Below are 21935 nucleotides of genomic sequence, written 5' to 3' on the forward strand. Positions count from 1 at the left end.
GGCATGATTTCTGAGCACTGGATGAGCTGTTAGCATATGGGAATATAAAAACATTGGAGTGAGTTGATTCTGTACAACTTATTTTAATTTTATGTTCATTTCAACGATAAACTAAGCAAATTATTATAAGTATTGTGCTCATGCTAATTCCTTGATGGCCCAGTAGTTAGACCTCTACATTTTCACTATGGTGGCCTCAGGTTCAATCCCTGGTTGGGCAACTAAGATCCCACAAGTTCTGCAGGGTAGCCAATAAATAAATAAATTCAAGTGTTATGTTCAGGTTCTGCAGTCAGACATTATGGGTTTAAATTCTTTATGAATAGTATGAATTAGAGAATATCATTGGATTTCTTTGAGCCTCAATAAGAAAGCAAAGGAGGCCTGGCTTGCTGCAGTCCATGGAGTTGCAAAGAGTCAGACACAACTGAGCAACTGAACTGAACTGAACTGAAGATAGCAAAAATAATAGCCACTTTCTCAGAGGGTTTATGTGAGAATTAAGTGAGATAATCTAGATATACTTTGTCACAAATTAAACAATCTGTAAATATCAGCTAGTAATACTTCAATCTTTATTTGGATGACTGTCGTGTAACAAAGTACTGCCATAAGATTTCACAATATCCCTGTTGAAGTCCCCATGGATGCCAAGAAGTATATTCATTGCTATAGGTAAATGAGAAAAAAGAGAGGTTAGAATGAATACGGAAATGATGTATCTGTGCCAAATGAAGTTCAAATGCTAGAGTGGTTCAAATAGAGAAGGTGAACGGGGAAATGGCACAGCTGAGTCAGAGGAAGCCTGCACTAGAGGAGCCAGGACCATATTCACCCTCTGAACAATGATCCAGCAAAGGCATGGATCCGTCACATGAAATTAATTTGAATTTATTAGGCTTATTTGCATCTAATTGTAAACTTTCAATTTCATGGTTGTGTTAGAGGTATAAGCAGAAGGAGCTTATGCTTTATTTTATACTTAAACAATATTTAACTAATACTTTAAAATATTAAGCCAACCCTAGAGGTGCACACATTTCTTTGCCTTTAAGCAGGGACGGGGGAGCCTGGTGGGCTGCCATCTATGGGGTCACCCAGAGTCGGACACGACTGAAGTGACTTAGCAGCAGCAGCAGCAAGCGATCTCTACATTATTCAATTGACTTTTGGTAAAGTGAGGTTGTAAGTAATTTGGGGGGCAATGCCCTGTGGCATGATTCACATATATTTGCAAAAGCTCACTGTGCGGGGGGCATTTGCTGGACACAAACAGTGATAAGATGCAAACTGTGTTATTTAGTTTGGAGAGATTGGAAGGGGATGTGTGTGTGCATGTACACAAGAGAGTGATAAAGAGAGAGACAAAGAGAGAGAGCAGGGTGGAGGGAGGAACGGAGAGAGAACTCAGGGAAAGAGAGAGGGAGCGATAACTCACAAGCAACATAGGGCAACATGAAGTGTCAAGTGAACAGTATGGAAAGATCATAAGAGAGGACTGGGTTGCAGTGGCTGAGATGACCGCGTACAGTTCTGCGGGGACATGAGATGTGAGCTAGTCCTTAAGTGAAGCTAGGACAAGGCACTCCAGTTTTAGGAGGTGGATGTCTGAAGTAAGAAATGGTGTAGGCACAGGAGGCAGTGGTGGTAGTTATATTCAGTTGCTTACTGCCTCATTTAGAGCAAAATATTAAGACTTTCCCAGTAAAAGCAATATATTATATATAGACAATTTCAAGTGACCCAAGTGAAGAGCTGGTGTCTGCCCACTCCTCTGATCAGAAGATCTGTTCACATTTTGCTGTCACAGTTGTGGTGAAGTAGAGTCTCCACGACCTGCCGCTCTTGGAGGCTTCTGAGTAGCTGAGAATCATGGGATTCTCCTTGCTCTCAGAACCATGGGATTTTCTTCACTCTGAGAACCATGGGATTTTCCTTCCTTTGATTAGTGGAACATTGCCCCAAACTGGCCATGAGCTGATTTAACTGATGCTTTAAATGAGTTCTCAAATGCCAGTATTTTATAAATTAAACAGAAGTGTTTTGTCCCTGAAAAAGAATTAGGGATTGTTTGTCTCAAATTAATGTAAAAATGGGTAAATGTTGATCCATGTTTAATATTTCCCTTCACATATTTTTCTTATACCTGTGGTGCCTATCATTGCTTATCTGCTAGCAAATTCCAGTAGATAACAAGTTAATGATTATTAGCAAACAAATATTAGTGGAAACCCATGAAAAGTCAATTACATTGAACTGATATGTGTGTTTGCATGTTCATGTTAATAATTTCATCATACTGTCATATTCCTTGAAATCGTTTTTGATTTACATTTGGAATGAAATATATCCATGTTATGTGATCCTCTGCAAGGAGCATGGTGTTCTCTGCAAAGAGTACCATAGTTTCCAGAAGCTCCTTCAATTAAATTTTATGAACTGTAGCCTAAGAGATAAGCTACCTCCCCTTTAAGTGGAGAAGTAAACTTGGGTGATTTTACCATGCTGTAACATATGCCACGCCCTCTATCAGTTCATGGAGAAAGAGCTGGTGAAGCAGATGGCAGTAGCCAAGTGGATCCATCCAACCAAGGAGAAAGTCAGCTAATGAAGACAGTTGTCTGACTTAACATAGAAATGGTTTCTAAGCACAATGACAGCATACACTCAAATTCCAATTGAAGGAGATTGTGCTTGTGGAGCTGTGAGAGACACTGCTGGTGCCCATTCCCTATTCTCTAAAGTAGATTCCACAAAGTCCCCAGGCTGGAGTCTAGTTGCCCAGAGACGATCACCGATTGGCTTTCTTCTCTCCCTGGACTCCCTTCCTCATTGCACTTCCTGGGGTTACCTGAATAAACACTGTCCACAAGTCCTTATCTCAGGCTCTGCTTTTGAGGAATTCAAGATAGCAAAATCCTTGGAGTCATCCAAGGGAAAATAATGATTTAAAATATGTACCTATTAAAATACTAATGTGGCTTACCTGGTGGCTCAGACTGTAAAGAAGCTGCCTGCAATGCAGGAGACCCAGGTTCGATCCCTGGGTCAGGAAGATCCCCTGGAGAAGCAAATAGTTACCCACTCCAGTATTCTTGCCTGGAGAATCCCATGGACAGAGGACCCTGGTGGGCTAGAGTTCATGGGGTCGCAAAGATTTGGACACAGCAGACACAACTGAGTACACATTCAAAATACTGATAGACTCTGTTACTGAATGTTTACTATGTGCCAGATATTGTATTGAAATATCTTCTTACAGTAGTACTTTATAAATCTGCACAGTAATCATGTGAACTCCATATTGTTTATATTTTTTTAATAATAAAACTAAAGCTTCAGAGGGTTAGCTCATTTGCTCAAGGTTACTAGTAAATGACAGATCTGGGATTCAAACCCAGATCCTTTCTGCTTTTTCTTCTAGAAGCTCATACACAAGTATGATTTAGTCATTCGTATCTTCATTTCACTCATAATTTTAACAAAACTACCAACCCTCAAGAAACATCTCTGTAACAAATATAGGTTTAATAAGAGTCGGAAAGGATCCTGTGTGAGGGCATTCATCCTCCAGATAAGCTGTTCTCAAGGTGTATCCTTTTAATCTCAGAGGAAACAAAAGTAGAGCCATTACACAATTTTAAAAAACCAAGCTTAAGCTGATACAGATTTTATTTTTATCCTGGGGATCTCAGTTTTTTGGGCTTCTTTGTGCTCAATTGCTTAGTCGTATCTGACTCTTTGTGACCCCATGGACTGTGTAGCTTGCCAGGCTCCTCTATCCATGGAATTTTCCATTCTGCAAGAATACTGGAGTGAGTGGCCATTTCCTCCTCCAGGGGATCTTCCCGACCCAGGAATTGAACTGGAGTCTCCTGTATCTCCTGCAGTGACAGGCAGATTCTTTACCACTGTGCTACCTGGAACGCCCTCTCATTCTTTTCTTGAGTTTATAAAGATTTAGTCATTAAAGAGTTTGCATTCTTTTTTTTTTTTAAGAATTTTTTGATGTGGACAATTTTTAAAGTCTTTATTGAATGTGTTACAAAATTGCTTCTGTTTTTCACGTTTGGTATTTTTGGGCCATGAGGTATGTGGGATCTTAGCTCATCAACCAGAGATTGAACCTGCACTCCCTGCATTGGAAGGAGGAGTCTAAACCACAGGACTGGCAGGGAAATCGTAAGGATTTGTTTTCTTAAGTAAGTTTCCAAACAAGTATTGGCTTGATTCCAAGACCCTTCTGTGGTTCAGAGAGGCCCCCATCCCCAGTGGCTCTGCTGACAACCACACTGACCCGAGTGAATGCGTCCAGAGGCCCAGTGCCCACCCCATACCAGAGCAGGCTCACGTGAGCTGGGTGCCCCAGCTGCCTTATTTTGCCTCATCTTTAAAAAGTGAGGGTTCTCTGATTGTTCAGTTGCTAGGTCATGTCCAACTCTTTGTGACCCCATGAACTGCAGCATGCCAGGCTTTCCTGTCCATCATCTCCCAGAGTTTGCTCAAACTCACGCCCATTGAGTTGGTGATGCCATCCAACCATCTCGTTCTCTGTCGCCCCCTTCTCCTCCTGCCTTCAGTCTTTCCCAACATCAGGGTCTTTTCCAGTCAGTCGGCTCTTCAAATCAGGTGGCCAAAGTATTACAGCGTCAGCTTCAGCATCAGTCATTCCAATGAATATTCAGGACAATTTCCTTTAGGATTGATTGGCTTGATCTCCATAGTCCAAGGGATTCTCAAGAGTCTTTTCCAACACCGCATTTCAAAAGCATCAATTCTTTGCACTCAGCTTTCTTTATGGTCCAACTCTCACATCCATACCTGACTACTGGAAAAACCATAGCTTTGACTAAACAGACCTTTGTTGGTAAAGTAATGTCTCTGTTTTTTAAAATGCTGTCTAGGTTGGTCGTAGCTTTTCTTCCAAGGAGCAAGCGTCTCTTAATTTCACGGCTGAAATTATCTCTAACCTTGCTCAAATTCTCCAGAGATTCCATGCAGGTTTTTTTCTTCCTTATTTCATAAGTAAGATAGGAACACATTTTTGCCTGAATTCACACACAGTATACAGAATAAAATGTGACGAAGCCCCACACCAGCCACCCCAGCACCTTTCCCCGTCTCTTATGTGGAGGTTTCCACTGTTACCAGTTTAATGTATATCATTCCAGTCCTTTCTTCATGCAGGAAACCTATGTGTCCTGGTGGCATGCTATCACAGAACCCTCAGGATCTACCAGCTTCCAGAGTATGAAGTTATCTTCTGTGTGTTTGGGGGATATAGAGCCTGTGGCAAAAGAGAAAGTGAGTTACTAATTGGATTTATGGCCATTACTCCCAGAGCAGCCCTCTGCCCTCGGTAATCTCGAGAGCGGTTCAGATAGAATCTCTCTCTGTGAAGGATCCAGAAGACTCTGTAAGGAGAAAGCTGGCACGTCTCCTGCTCACCCAATAAAAAGTCAGATAGTTATTAAACTGTCCCTGAAGCTACTGTGATTTACATTCATTTTAATGGTTCCCTTTGTAGAGCAGTCCCTTTAATGGGGGTGCCCTCCGGTTCCTATTGGTTCCATTTAAAACAAATATTACACCATCTCCAGCTATCCAGCTCTCCTTTCATGCTTTGACCTGCTACAGAAAGTACAGTGACTTGCTATTTCCCTCTGAGAAACTCCCACATGTTCAAGGATGCCCAATACCACAATATTTGTGTGGCAGAGAGGTAGAGGTGGTCCAGGTACCCTCTTTGGGGAAATATAGATGTGTACTGTGAAATGCAGCATAGTGCTCAGAAGCTAGGAGCCAGATGGATAGAAACTCCACAAGAAGAACTTATGATCTTTGGGGGAAAAAAAATAGTGAAATGTTATGTATACAACTTAATGTGCACCCCTCTGAAAGACAATACTATATGTATATTCAAGAATGCGTATATATACACACACACACACATATATATACATGTATACACACACACACAAGGACATGTACCAAACAGGGTAGGGTGGTGCCTCTAGTGGTGAAAGAAATGGGGATGGGAGATTTAAGAGAAAAAGTAAAAACTACAATGGACACAGCTCTTAAAAGGAATGATGAATTAGGATGATGCTAATATTTAACGTTCTGCCCCTGAGAGGTAGTAGACAAATAGATAACAAATGAATCAAAGCACAAAATCACCTGTCTTTCACTTTCCTTTAAATTTCATTGCCAACAAGCATTGATAGACCACCCCCCCGCCTCTAGTTATGTGACATGATTTTGAATTCTGCTCTGTGACCATGGACAAGTTGCTGCACCTCCGTGAGCCTCAGTTTCTCTAATGGTAAAAAAAGTAACCAAAGGGAAGAGGAAAGGGAAAATGAGCAATAGTACTATGTAGAGACAGTGTTGTAGGTTTTATTAAGACGATATGGTTTGTTAAGATTGACAAAAGAGGGCTTCCCAGGTGGTCCAGTGGCAAGAGTCTGCCTTGCAACCCAGAGGACACCGGTTCCGTTCCTGATCTGGGAAGATCCCATATGCCTTGGAGCAACTAAACACGTGAGTCACAACTACTGAGCCCTCACAATTAGAGCCTGAGCTTCGCAACAGGAGAAGCCACCACAGTGAGAAACCCATGCGCCAGAGCTGATGAGTAATTCCAACTCGGGCAACTAGAGAAAGCCTGCACAGAGCAATGAAGATCCAGCACAGCCCCAAAAAACAAACTAAATAAAATTATATCAAAAAACCCACACACACACAAGGTAAAATCTGAGACCTGGCATAGGGTGGGCCCTGGTGAGCACCATGGTTTCATCTCTGGAGGACGAGACCACAGTGGAATCATGGAGAACTCTTGAACATCCATTCCTAACTGACCTCCAGGGTTACAAGAGGCAAACACCTGTGTCTGCTGTATGACACTCAATTGTCCTCTGTTCCTGTGAGAGAGGGGGAACCGGCCACAACATGTCACCTCACGGTTATCAGAATTAATTTGGTGTTAACTATCCCAAGTGCCCTTTCTCCTCCTCCACTGCAAAGCTGCAGGCCTGGTCAAAGATGAACCCACCCAATCTGAGACAGGGTCATTCTTCAGACTATCGGGTGCCTAGATAGAAGGCTAGGCTGCCAAGAGGAAAGAAACTGAAGAAGGAAACCAGTGAAGAATCCAATAGCACAAATCTCTGGACCAAGTCTGCAGTGGGCATGAAGTCTTGTAGATATAAAATCTCACCAAGCCACACAGAGGAGCTGCTGCAGGAGATGGGGATGGAGGATCTCAGGTATTTCAGGAATTTATATTTCAGCAGAGACAGAGGGAAAGTCCATGCACGGACTTGCAGAACAGAAGAAGCTTGTGTACCATTCATTCATTCACTAAATTCACTGTGAGCATTGACTATGTCCTGACCACCATGCAGTAGCACAGAAGATATCTACAGCAGGAGAAGTGCAGGGCGGGATGATCTGAGAGATCAGCACTGAAACATGTATATTCCCATATGTAAAATAGATGTCCAGTGCAAAGTCGATGCATGAAGCAGGGCACCCAAAGCTGGTGTTCTGGGACAACCCAGAGGGATAGGGTGGAGAAGGAGGTGGAAAGAGGGTTCAGGATGGGGGGACACGTGTATACCTGTGGCCAATTCATTTTGATGTATGGTATAAACCTTCATAATATTGCAAAATAATTATCCTCCAATTAAAGTTAATTATTTAATTTTTAAAAAAGAATAAAAATTAAAAAAAAAATAGTCCCTGCCTGACATGAGTTCATATTCTGGTGAGGGAAGCCAATATTAAAAAAAAAAAACTAAACTAAAATCAAACCAATTGCAGAAAGAGAGGTGTATAGGCTGCTGTGCTGTGCTTAGTCACTCAATCATGTCTGACTCTTTGTGACCCCATGGACTGTAGCCCACCAGGCTTCTCTGTCCATGGGGATTCTCCAGGCAACAATACTGGAGTGGGTTGTCATGCCCTCCTCCAGGGGATCTTCCCAACCCAGGGATCGAACCCAAGTCTCCCACATTGCAGGCAGATTCTTTACCCTCTGGCCACCAGGGAAACCCAAAAATATTGGAATGGGTAACTTATTCCTTCTCCAGGGGGTCTCCTGCATTGGAAGAGTGTCATTGGATTCTTTACCAGCTGAACTACCAGGGAAGCCCAGAAGGGTATATACTCAAAGTATATTAAAAGGCAGCAAAGCTGGGGACTCTTTCAAGTGGAGATCAAACCTTTTGGAGGTTTTCTAAATCCTGCTCCAATCTCCTTAAGATTTGGAAATCTTATACCCTGTCTCTGGCATTATAGTGTCTGTCACCTTTAATTTTTATATTGTTGCAGGTTTGAAGATTTTTCTGCATTTTCATGGAAATCTGGGATGTGAAAATAGAAGGATTCTACAAGATCATCAGAAAGAAGCATGCTAGAAAGCCAACTGATGTTGGAAAAGTTGAAATCTTCACACAGAGATATTAAAATCTTCTATGAAGTTTATTAAAATATGTGAGACTGATTGAGCAAAGGACAGTCATTTCAGTGGAAAAGATAGCTCCTCCGGAAACATTCTCAGAGATATTTAGTAGCTTAGTGTATGGAAAAATTTGCAGCTCAAATCGGTGATGAGAGGCTGGGTCATTCCAAAAATGGTGTTGAGTGTCATTTGCAAAGATATCCATTTTGCAAATGGATTACCACTTGCAAAAATATGATACATCTCTCCTACCCCATATCAAATTAATTCCAGATGGACTGATAATTTAAATGCTTGCAAATAATCCTCAAATTTCTGGAATAAAATATGGGTGACTATGCAACCTGAGTGGAGAAAAATTTCCTAGGAAGAATCACAGGGAAAGGAAGCTTAAAGGATAATGTTGGTAGATTTTCTTCCATGTAAAGACAAGATGTACAGTGTCACTGGTGCTTTGATTATTAATAGAAGCCAAGGGCAGGATAGTTCAGTAGACCCTGTGTAGATATTAATACTTTGACATTGAGAGAGTATGTGTGTATGTGTATGGGTATGCACATGTCTGCGAGTGTGTCTTTTCATTTTTCAACAATGCTTCTGTCAGTTCAGTTCCGTCGCTCAGTCGTGTCTGACTCTTTGCAACCCCATGGACCGTAGCACACCAGGCTTCCTTGTCCATCACCAACTCCCGGAGCCTACTCAAACTCATGTACACTGAGTTGGTGATGCCATCCAACCATCTCATCCTCTGTTGTCCCCTTCTCCTCCCACCTTAAAATTTTCCCAGCATTGAGGTCTTTTCCAAAGAGTTGGTTCTTCCCATTAGGTGGCCAATTATTGGAGTTTCAGCTTCAGCATCAGTCCTCCTAATGAATATTTAGGACTGATTTCCCTTAAGATTGACTGGTTGGATCTCCTTGCAGTCCAAGAGACTCTTAGTGTCTTCTCCAACACCACAGTTCAAAAGCATCAATTCTTTGGCACTAAGCTTTCTTTATACTCCAACTCTCACAGCTATACGTAACTACTGGAAAAACCATATCCTTGACTAGACAGACCTTTGTTGGTAAAGCAATGCCTCTGCTTTTTAATAAGCTATCTAGGTTGGTCATAACTTTCCTTCCAAGGAACAAGTGTCTTTTAATTTCATGGCTGCAGTCACCATCTGCAGTGATTTTGGAGTCCCCAAAAATAAAGACTGACACTCTTTCCACTGTTTCCCCATCTATTTGCCATGAAGTAATTGGACCAGATGCCATGATCTTAGTTTGCTGAATGTTGAATTTTAAGCCAAATTTTTCACTCTCCTCTTTCACTTTCATCAAAGGCTCTTTAGTTCCTCTTCACTTTCTGCCATAAGGGTGGTGTCATCTGCATATCTGAGGTTATTGATATTTCTCCCAGCAATCTTGATTCCAGCTTGTGCTTTATCCAGCCTGGCATTTTGCATGATGTACTCTGCATATAAGTAAAATAAGCAGGGTGACGATATACAGCCTTGACGTACTCCTTTCCCAATTTGGAACCAGTCTGTTGTTCTATTTCCAGTTCTAACTGTTGCTTCTTGACCTGCCTACAGATTTCTCAGGAAGCAGGTAAGGTGGTCTGGTATTCTCATCTCTTGAAGAATTTTCCTCAGTTTGTTGTAATCCACACAGTCAAAGGCTTTAGCATAGTCAATTAAGCAAAAGCAGATATTTTTCTGGAGCTTGCTTGCTTTTTTCGATGATCCAACAGATGTTGGCAATTTGATCTCTGGTTTCTCTGCCTTTTCTAAATCCATTTTGGACATCTCAAAGTTCACGATTCATGTACTGTTGAAGTCTGGCTTGGAGAATTTTGAGCATTATTTTGCTAGCGTGTGAGATGAGTGCAATTGTATGGTAGTTTGAACATTCTTTGACATTGCCTTTCTTTGGGACTGGAATGAAAACTGACCTTTCCCTGTCCTGTGGCCACTGCTGAGTTTTCCAGATTTGTTGGAATATTGAGTGCAGCATTTTCACAGCATCATCTTTTAGGACTTGAAATAGCTCAACTGGAATTCCATCACCTCCACTAGCTTTGTTCATAGTGATGCTTCCTAAGGCCCACTTGACTTCACATTCTGGGATGTCTGGCTCTAGGTGAGTGACCATACCATCATAGTTATCTGGGTCATGAAGATCTTTCTTATACAGTTCTTCTGTGTATTCTTGCCACCTCTTCTTAATATCTTCTGCTTCTGTTAGGTCCATACCATTTCTGTCTTTTATTGTGCCTATCTTTGCATGAAATATTCCCTTGGTATCTCTCATTTTATTGAAGAGATCTCTAGTCTTTCCCATTCTATTGTTTTTCTCTATTTCTTTGCATTGATCACTGAGGAAGGCTTTTTTATCTTTCCTTGCTATTCTTTGGAACTCTGATTTCAAGTGGGTATATCTTTCCTTTTCTCCTTTGCCTTTCACTTCTCTTCTTTTCTTAGCTTTTTGTAAGGCCTTCTCAGACAACCATTTTAACTTTTTGCATTTCTTTTCCTTGGGGATGGTCTTGATCCCTGCCTCCTGTACAATGTCATGAATCTTCATCCATAATTCTTTAGGCACTCTCTATCAGATCTAATCCCTTGAATCTATTCATCACTTCTACTGTATAATCATTAGGGATTTGATTTAGGTCATACCTGAATGGTCTGGTGGTTTTCCCTACTTTCTTCAATTTAAGTCTGAATTTTGCAATAAGGGGTTCATGATCTGAATCACAGAATAATGCTTGTGTATTTTTGTGTAATAAAAATAGAATCATGTTGTTCTTACAACAAATATCTAGGGACTCAATTTTCAAAATATTTTCCTCTTAACTAACCTCTAAAACAAGCAAAACATGAAATTAAAATGCTTACTCCTTGGAAGAAAAGTTATGACCAACCTAGACAGTATATTCAAAAGCAGAGACATTACTTTGCCAACTAAGGTCCATCTAGTCAAGGCTATGGTTTTTCCTGTGGTCATGTATGGATGTGAGAGTTGGACTGTGAAGAAGGCTGAGCACTGAAGAATTGATGCTTTTGAACTGTGGTGTTGGAGAAGACTCTTGAGAGTCCCTTGGACTGCAAGGAAATCCAACCAGTCCATTCTGAAGGAGATTAGCCCTGGGATTTCTTGAGGGAATGATGCTGAAGCTGAAACTCCAGTATTTTGGCCACCTCATGAGAAGAGTTGACTCATTGGAAAAGACTCTGATCCTGGGAGGGATTGCGGGCAGGAGGAGAAGGGGACAACCGAGGATGAGATGGCTGGATGGCATCACTGGCTCAATGGACGTGTGTCTGAGTGAACTCCGGGAGTTGGTGATGGACAGGGAGGCCTGGCGTGCTGCAATTCATGGGGTCACAAAGAGTCAGACACGACTGAACGACTGAACTGAACTGAAAACAAGCAAAGACTAAAGTCGATATGTCTCTCGGTCATGGCTCAAATGGTGAAAAATCTGCCTGCAATCCAGGAGGCCCAAGTTCAATCCCTGGGTAGGGAAAACCCCTGGAGAAGAGAATAGCAATCCACTCCAGTATTCTTGCTTGGAGAAATCCATGGACAGAGGAGCCTGTGTCCATAGGGTCACAAGGAGTCAGACACGATTGAGTGACTAACACTTTCACTTTCTTTCCTGGTCAGTATAGCTCTTTCATATACATTATGATACCATTTTTCAAAATAACTCAAGTAAAGGACTTCACTTTTATCTCAATATTAGTCAATGAGGATATGAGGACTCAGAGTGGTTTAGTGACTTGCCCAACATCACACAGCAAACAAGAAGCAAAACTATGAACCCTGCATTGGTACATGAATTCTTAACCACTGGACCACCAGGGAAGTCCTCCATATTGTTTTCCATAGTGGCTGCACCATTTGTCATCCCCAACAACAGTTATAAAAGGATTCTCTTTACTCTGAATGCTTGCCGACACTTGTCTTTTTTTAATAAAAGCCATCTGAACAGGTTTGACATGATATCTCATTATGGTTTTGATTTGTGGAGCAAGAGCTAATGAATAAGTGTAGGGCATTGATTGTAATAATGGTTTCCTAAGTATATATTTATCTCCATACACCCTGAGTCATATATGTTAAATAACTACAGCTTCTCTTATATCAGTTAGATTTCCATAAAGTAGGTTTAAGACAAATAAATAACTTAAAGGAATAGGTAATTTAAATTCATGCACAGAAAATTGTGGATTTCCCTAAGAAGCTATAAAGTCTAGAGCCATAACTCTTTATGCTAAAATATGTTTACTTTGTATTACCAATTGAAACACTTAAAATCACTTTATTTTCTCCAAGAACCAATAGGTGGGAATAAGTTTCACACCATCGGTTGGTTGTTTTCAAATCAAAGGAGCACAAGTTCTCATGAGCTACACAAGGACCGGGATCTTGTCAATTTTAAGTCACAGTTCCAGCCTGAGCCCCCAGCATGGTAGGCACTCACAAAATAAAAATGGATGGATGAATGCAAGCCTCCTATTCTTAGGAAACAGAAAAATGCTTGCCATTTTATTTGGCACAATTTGCAGAAAGGGACCCTCTTTATATTAGAGTGACTGAAAATGGAAAATTGCCTAACTGTTAAGTCACAGCAGATTATTAAATGTATTATAGTCTAGACATGCTCTAGAGACAATTAAAATAACATTACAGAAGTCAACCTAACAATATATCACTTGGATGTTTTCAGTTTCAAGTAACATGAAACACTGGCTAAAACTGACTTTAAAAAGAGGGCTTTTATTTTCACACATCAGGAAGGCCAAAAGTGGGGAGGGCTATCCTTGCATATCGTGAGATATTTAGCAGCATCATTGATCTCAACACTAGCAGCACTTGTGACAACCAAAAATGTCTCCAGTCATTGCCAAATGTTTCCATAGAGTGGTGGAGAACCACCATATTAGAGGGCTATCTAATCTTCTCTTTTAAATGATACCTCTACAAGGTAAACTCTAACTCCCCATGTGCCTCAAACCTTCAGTGGAGTCTATCAGACACACAAAGGATTTACCTGAGTTGTTTCTCTTGGGATATTCAAGGAGTGGGTATGTTTACCCTGAACATGATTGGGAGCTTTGAATGAAATTTCAAGGACTTAAAGGGAAGAAGAGTATTGATCAGTTGACTGATTAATCAATAGATACACACACACACACACACATACACATACATACATAGAGAAACTAGGAAGGTATAGAATAAGGTACAAGGATGCTGCCTCTCTAGCATCCATTTCCTCCTCTCAATGCCTCCCTCATTGGTTATCTGACATGTGGTTTGTCTCTTCCCAGCCCTGGCTCTGAAGGATGCTAGTTGCTTAGGCAGGGTAATCCCAAGTCTCTTGTTTTAGTGATTAACTCAGGAGTGGGCCAGTCAGAGCACAGCTCAGAACTCTTGTTCAAAAGCGAAGAGAAGTGATGCTCTTTTTCCCTAGGAAGATGGGCGTAAGAGACTGCAGCCCTGGTTTTGCAAGTGTGAAGAAGCCAGTCTGAAATTGGAGCCCATCAATAACAAGAGACAACCAAGAATGACAGAGAGGCTGAGCAGAGAACTGATGAAGCCAGGTACCACACCCACACTGCTTGCCCCTGATCTTCTCCTTCGTAAAAGTAAAGTTCTTGTCACTATTTAAGCAAGTTTGAACTGAGTTGCTTGCTACAGAGGTCTTCTGACTAACATATAATAGATATGATATATTAAATAAATGCCTCTGAATATACACATAGATCCACACATATGCATAATTGGGTAGTGAACATGCATTCATGTGCACACATATGTAATCTAAAGATCTAGACGGAAAAACATCAAATGTTAATGGTGACTTAGATTGTAGGGGTGCAGGCTACGTTAATTTCCCCTTTGTGCTTTTCCAAATTCTCTATAAAAAACACACATTAGTTTTGCTAGCAGAAAGAAGTCAATAAGTATAATAAAGTATTTATGGGTGAAGTGACATGATCTTGGTATTTATGTTAAACTACCTCAGCAAAGTAAAGCTCAAATTCTCCAAGCCAGGCTTCAACAGTACGTGAACCATGAAATTCCAGATGTTCAAGCTAGATTTAGAAAAGGCAGAGGAAACAGAGATCAAATTGCCAATATTCGTTGGATCATAGAAAAAGCAAGAGTTCCAGAAAAACATCTATTTCTGCTTTATTGACTATGGCAAAGCTTTTGACTGTGTGGATCACAATAAACTGTGGGAAATTCTTCAAGAGATGGGAATACCAGACCACATGACCTGCCTCCTGAGAAATCTGTATGCAGGTCAAGAAGCAACAGTTAGAACTGGACATGGAACAACAGACTGGTTCCAAATCAGGAAAGGAGTATATCAAGGCTGCATATTGTCACACTGCTTATTTAACTTATACGAAGAGTACATCATGTGAAATGCTGGGCTGGATGAAGCACAAGCTGGAATCAAGATTGCTGGAGAGAAATATCAATAACCTCAGATATACAGATTACACCCCACTAATGGCAGAAAGCGAGAAGAACTAAAGAGACTCTTGATGAAAGTGAAAGAGGACAGTGAAAAAATTGGCTGGAAACTCAACATTCAGAAAGCTAAGATCATGGCATCTGGTCCAGTCACTTCATGGCAAAGAGATGGGGAAACAATGACAGACTTTATTTGGGGGGGCTCCAAAATTACTGAAGTTGGTGACTGCAGCCATGAAATTAAAAGACACTTGCTCCTTGGAGGAAAAGTTATGACCAACCTAGACAGCATATTAAAAAGCAGAGACATTACTTTGCCAACAAAGGTCCATCTGGTCAAAGCTATGGTTTTCCCAGTAGTCATGTATGGATATGAGAGTTAGATTTTTAAAAAAGACTGAGCGCCGAAGAATTGATGCTTTTGAACTGTGCTGTTGGAGAAAACTCTTGAGAGTCTCTTGGACAGCAAGAAGATCCAACCAGTCAGGCCTAAAGGAAATCAGTCATGAATATACATTGGAAGGACTGATGCTGAAGCTGAAACTCCAATACTTCGGCCACCTGATGGGAAGAATTGACTCATTTGGAAAGACCCTGATGCTAGGAAAGATTGAAGGCAGGAGGAGAAGGGGACAACAGAGGATGAGATGGTTGGATGGCATCACTGACTCAATGGACATGAGTTTGAGTATGCTCCCAGAATTGGTGATGGACAGGGAGGCCTGGTGTGCTGCAGTCCATGGGGTCCCAAAGAGTCAGCCACAACTGAGGGACTGAACTGAACCTCAGCAAAAATGAAAGATGGAGTGAGATGAAATGAAATTGGTAAGATATTGATATTGAAGCTAGATGGCAAGTACACAAGGGTTCAGTATACTATTTGTTTTTGTAATTTTGAAAATTCACATAAAATAATGAGAGAAGAAAAAAGGAGGAAAGAACAAGAGAGAAGGAAGAAGGGAAGCTAATTAGTTAGTTAGTTATTTCATTAGTTAGCCAGGCTTGCTGTGTGCCACAGTTGTTGCTGATGGACCTGACGGCATACATCCATGGCCTAAAGTAGATGTTAATATTTCTTCAACTGTTTGTACAGCATTAACACTATAGTGCTTTGAATGTCAACCAATGTTTTGTGTCACTTATACCTTTCATCATCAATTTTCTTCTGAAATAGAAATCCAACAGTTAATTTTTCCTTCAACATGTACTTCATGAATTCTTTTAAAAGCAGATTTTTAAAAAATCTTCTTGCTGCTGAAAGTACTTATTATAAAACGTTAGAAAGGTGTTAACTGATAAAAATAAAGCAGTATGCATAGTGTACCCTGTCCAGTAAGTAACAATAACAGTTTTCTAACAAGAGCACTCAGACTATGCCCTAATATGTAGCATCTATTTCCTGCACATTTTTCCTGTTGGGTAGCTAACCTAGCACTTGCTTCATTTTCCACAGAAGAAACAGAGAGAAATTGGTGGTTTCTGGCCTCTTGGATCTCCTGTGTTGCAGCCTGGGCCCTGGCAGAGCTAGTGGGCACACCAAGTGACCAGCCCAGGCAGTAGTTGCCAATAGTTGCCAGTCCCCAGACCAAGAGGACGTACTGACTGTTCTGAGCCACTCACGACCACCACACTTAGTTATCACTGAGCATCCTGCATGTTTTCCTTGAAAGGGAGATATTCCTTGTTGTGTTGCATCCGGAGAGAACAATGGAGAAAAAAGGCAGGAGAAGAGAACTGGATTATTTTCAGCCTTCTTGCAAAATTCACAGCATGTTCAAGTGAGAATTCCAACCACTGCTAGACAGCCTTGGAAAAAGTTCTTCTCTGGCAGGAATAGAAGGAACATACCTCAACATAATAAAAGCTATATATGACAAACCCACAGCAAACATTATCCTCAATGGTGAAAAATTGAAAGCATTTCCCCTAAAGTCAGGAACAAGACAAGGGTGCCCACTTTCACCGCTACTATTCAACATAGTTCTGGAAGTTTTGGCCACAGCAATCAGAGCAGAAAAAGAAATAAAAGGAATCCAAATTGGAAAAGAAGAAGTAAAACTCTCATTATTTGCAGATGACATGATCCTCTACATAGAAAACCCTGAAGACTCCACCAGAAAATTACTAGAGCTAATCAATGAATATAGTAAAGTTGCAGGATATAAAATCAACACACAGAAATCCCTTGCATTCCTATACACTAATAATGAGAGAGTAGAAAAAGAAATTAAGGAAACAATTCCATTCACCATTGCAATGAACAGAATAAAATACTTAGGAATATATCTACCTAAAGAAACTAAAGACCTATATATAGAAAACTATAAAACACTGATGAAAGAAATCAAAGAGGACACTAACAGATGGAGAAATATACCATGTTCATGGATTGGAAGAATCAATATAGTGAAAATGAGTATACTACCCAAAGCAATTTACAAATTCAATGCAATCCCTATCAAGCTACCAGCAAAATTTTTCACAGAACTAGAGCAAATAATTTCAAGATTTGTATAGAAATACAAAAAACCTCGAATAGCCAAAGCAATCTTGAGAAAGAAGAATGGAACTGGAGGAATCAACTTGCCTGACTTCAGGCTCTACTACAAAGCCACAGTCATCAAGACAGTATGGTACTGGCACAAAGACAGAAATATAGATCAATGGAACAAAATAGAAAGCCCAGAGATAAATCCACACACATATGGACACCTTATCTCTGACAAAGGAGGCAAGAATGTACAATGGAGTAAAGACAATCTCTTTAACAAGTGGTGCTGGGAAAACTGGTCAACCACTTGTAAAAGAATGAAACTAGATCACTTTCTAACACCGCACACAAAAATAAACTCAAAATGGATTAAAGATCTAAATGTAAGACCAGAAACTATAAAACTCCTAGAGGAGAACATAGGCAAAACACTCTCCGACATAAATCACAGCAGGATCCTCTATGATCCACCTCCCAGAATTCTGGAAATAGAAGCAAAAATAAACAAATGGGATCTAATTAAAATTAAAAGCTTCTGCACAACAAAGGAAAATATAGGCAAGGTGAAAAGCCAGCCTTCTGAATGGGAGAAAATAATAGCAAATGAAACAACTGACAAACAACTAATCTCAAAAATATACAAGCAACTTATGCAGCTCAATTCCAGAAAAATAAACGACCCAATCAAAAAATGGGCCAAAGAACTAAATAGACATTTCTCCAAAGAAGACATACAGATGGCTAACAAACACATGAAAAGATGCTCAACATAACTCATTATTAGAGAAATGCAAATCAAAACCACAATGAGGTACCACTTCACACCAGTCAGAATGGCTGCGATCCAAAAATCTGCAAGCAATAAATGCTGGAGAGGGTGTGGAGAAAAGGGAACCCTCTTACACTGTTGGTGGGAATGCAAACTAGTACAACCACTATGGAGAACAGTGTGAAGATTCCTTAAAAAATTGCAAATAGAACTGCCATATGACCCAGCAATCCCACTTCTGGGCATACACACTGAGGAAACCAGAATTGAAAGAGACACATGTACCCCAATGTTCATCGCAGCACTGTTTATAACAGCCAAGACATGGAAACAACCTAGATGTCCATCAGCAGATGAATGGATAAGAAAGCTGTGGTACATATACACAATGGAGTATTGCTCAGCCATTAAAAAGAATACATTTGAATCAGTTCTGTTGAGAAGGATGAAACTGGAGCCAATTATGCAGAGTGAGGTAAGTCAGAAAGAAAAACACCAATACAGTATACTAACACATATATATGGAATTTAGAAAGATGGCAATGATGACCCTGTATGCAAGACAGCAAAAAAGACACAGATGTGTATAGTGGACTTTTGGACTCAGAGGGAGAGGGAGAGGGTGGGATGATTTGGGAGAATGGAATTGAAACATGTATACTATCATGTAAGAATCGAATCACCAGTCTATGTCTGATGCAGGATACAGCATGCTTGGGGCTGGTGCACGGGGATGACCCAGAGGGATGTTGTAGGGAGGGAGGTGGGAGGGGGGTTCATGTTTGGGATCGCATGTACACCCATGGTGGATTCATGTCAATGTATGGCAAAGCCAATACAGTATTGCAAAGTAAAATAAAGTAAAAATTTAAAAAAACAAAGTTATTCTCTGGATGAAAAATTTTACCTAATACTCAGCTTCATTTAATGCAATCAATAATAAAACAGCTTCATTTAAACTTTTTAAAAATCAGGGAAATTACAAAACTAGACAGAAATGTGGCATAATAGACATGAACTTAGATCACTCCAGTCAATCATGGACATGAAACATTCTCCAACTTTTTCCAACCCTGTATGGATGAGAGGGTTGGACCATAAAGAAGGTTGAGCACCTAAAAATTGATGTTTTCAAAGTGTGGTGCTGGAGAAGACTCTTGACAGTCCTTTGGACAGCAAGGAGATCAAACCAGTCAATCCTAAAGGAAATCAACCCTGAATATTCATTGGAAAGACTGATGCTGAAACTGAAACTCTTGGCCACCTAACGTGAAGAGCCAACTCTTTGGAAAACCCCCTGATGCTGGGAGAGGTTGAAGGCCCGAGAAGAAGGGGACAACAGAGGATGAGATGGTTGGATGGCATCACCAACTCAATGGACATGAGTTTGCGCAAACTCCAGGAGACGGTGAAGGACAGGGAAGCCTGGCGTGCTGCAGGCCATGGGGTCGCAAAGAGTTGGACATGACTGAGCAATTGAACAGCAACAACAATGTTTTCTTATAATCCTCTTAACTTCTACAAGGCTAACAGTGATGTCCTGTCTAGCATTCCTGATTTTGGAAATTTGTGTTTTCTTTCTGTCTTTCTCGGTCAGTCTAGCTAAAAGTTTGTCTTTTGTTAAATCTTTTCAAAGAGCAACTTTTGGCTACATTGATTTTATCATTTTTAAGCCTGGGTTCCTATGGTCACCACTGTGTCAGCAAAATGTAATAACCAGCCATAAGTTTACCCAGGTCCCCTACCACTTTGGTAGAAACCAATGCAATACTGTAAAGCAATTATCCTTCAATTAAAAGTAAATAAACAAAAAATAAAAATTAAATAAATAAAATGAAAAATAAAATATAATTGCCAATAAAACTTGTGTATGTTTAAAATCAAATCTCTACAAATGACCTATTATTGCAAGTGTATACACACCAAAAAATCCTCATTCAAGGATGATGTACAAAACGGGACAGCTCACATACCTTGTTTACAGAATGAGCATTTTGTAAAGACTGCCAATCTCTTCAAATTGTTGTATGGGTTCAGTAAAGTCAAAATTGGAATTTTAAAAAAAAGTGTGATGTTCAGCCAATGATCAAAGACAGATGGCATTCAACCACTTCAAGCCAGTAAGCCTTCTGTCTTCTGTCATTTGGTCTGTGTGTGTAGAAGAAAAGATTCAAAGATCAGGTCCTTCTCAAGTCTCCCCAGTCATCATTCTCCACGGGGTCCATTTGCATCTCCTCTGTGTTGGTCCAGACTAGGGCTGGCTTGAGCCCTTTCCTACCTTGCTATGTATTCAGGCAGCTCAGTCAGGAATATTTTGTTTCACTTACAATTGTGATCACAGACTGGAGCCACTGGCACATTCACACAACTGCCCCTGAGACTGTCACTTCCACTGGACACCAACACCCCTATATCCAGTGGGTTGCTTTCGACTGTGGTAGAGAAGCTGCCTGGGCTAACCTGGCAAAACCTGACCCCTGCAGAACCTCTGTGTGGATCCCGCTTGCAGTGGAGTGAAGGGGAAATAGGGATTCCTAGGCCAGAACATCATATTTCTTTTTCTTTTTGTTCATTTAGGTGTTAGGAAACAGTGCGTGAGTTTTGTTTTGTTGTTTTTTCCTTCATGCAGACTTTCTCTAGTTGCGGCCAGTGGGAGGCTACTCTTCGTGAAGGTGCTCGGCCTTCTCATTCTGGTGGCTTCCCTTGTTGTAAAGCATGGGCTCATGGGCTTCAGTAGCTGTGGATCCCAGGCTCTAGAGCGTAGCCTCAATAGTCTGTGGCACACAGGCTTAGTTACTTAGAGGCATGCAGGATCTTCCCCATCCAGGGTTCTAACACATGTCCCCTGCATGGGCAGACAGACTCTCAACCACTAGGCCACCGGGGAAGTCCAGATTCCTATATTTCTTAATCAAGGTTTAGCTGTGCTTCAAGCATAAATGCTACTCAGATTCTTTATTTCTGTGATTGGTCTCTGAGCCCTGAATGAGTTTGTTTGTTTTTCCAATTTGTCCATGCCCGTAATTGCTTTTTAGGGACAAAACTTGCCACTCAAAAATTTGTTTCCCAGCCGTAGCCAGGAGGAGCCAGTAACTCCTCCTGTAGTTTTGAAAAATACAGAAGGAACCTACTTAAACCTTAAACTTTTAATTATAGCTCTATACATTTTCCTATTTTACTGCTTGCATCTATTTTACATAATTGTAAATAGGTAGGTTGCAGTCCACGGGATCTCAAAGAGTTGGACATGACTGAGTGACTTCACTTACCTATTTAAGTAGTATATACATATTTTTTTAATTTTTAACATTATTTTATAGATTCATTTCGATGCATTGGCATAACTCACAGAATGCCATCATGTTCACATTCCTCTAAAATAGTGTGCTTTTAAAAGTCTGCAAGCACGTGATCTTTTCAATTTTGTATGTGGATTTGGAAGCCAACTTTGTTCTTTCCAGGTTGCTTACAGAGCTGTTCGTAAGCTTTGTGAAATAAATATCCTTGTCACTATCTCAGTGGCTTCTTATAGATTCAAACAGAGTAATCTATTACAGATTGTAAAGCAATTCTAATGTACAGAACATATTCTTGACAGGCCTTAAGACCCACACACTTACCATGGTAGTGAGTAACTGCAATATTTATAAAGCCACTTTACAGTACGTCACGGTGATTTATAATGGTTTGCATATTTGGCACCCTATACTGGATTCAGACTTTCAT

At 40.5% G+C, this 21935-nt stretch overlaps 1 long non-coding RNA gene across 1 annotated transcript in view; it reads right to left on the reverse strand.

Annotated features, from left to right (window-relative positions):
* Positions 1-3208: 3208 nt before the first annotated feature.
* LOC138428280 (uncharacterized) overlaps positions 3209-21935 on the reverse strand; it is a 60746-nt gene continuing 42019 nt past the window's right edge. Inside the window, exon 3 of the long non-coding RNA XR_011252369.1 lies at positions 3209-5287. This is a non-coding gene — a long non-coding RNA (uncharacterized lncRNA). The remainder of the gene's footprint in view (positions 5288-21935) is intronic.

Source organism: Ovis canadensis, chromosome 23 (assembly GCF_042477335.2).
Source record: "Ovis canadensis isolate MfBH-ARS-UI-01 breed Bighorn chromosome 23, ARS-UI_OviCan_v2, whole genome shotgun sequence".
Lineage (NCBI taxonomy): Eukaryota > Metazoa > Chordata > Mammalia > Artiodactyla > Bovidae > Ovis > Ovis canadensis.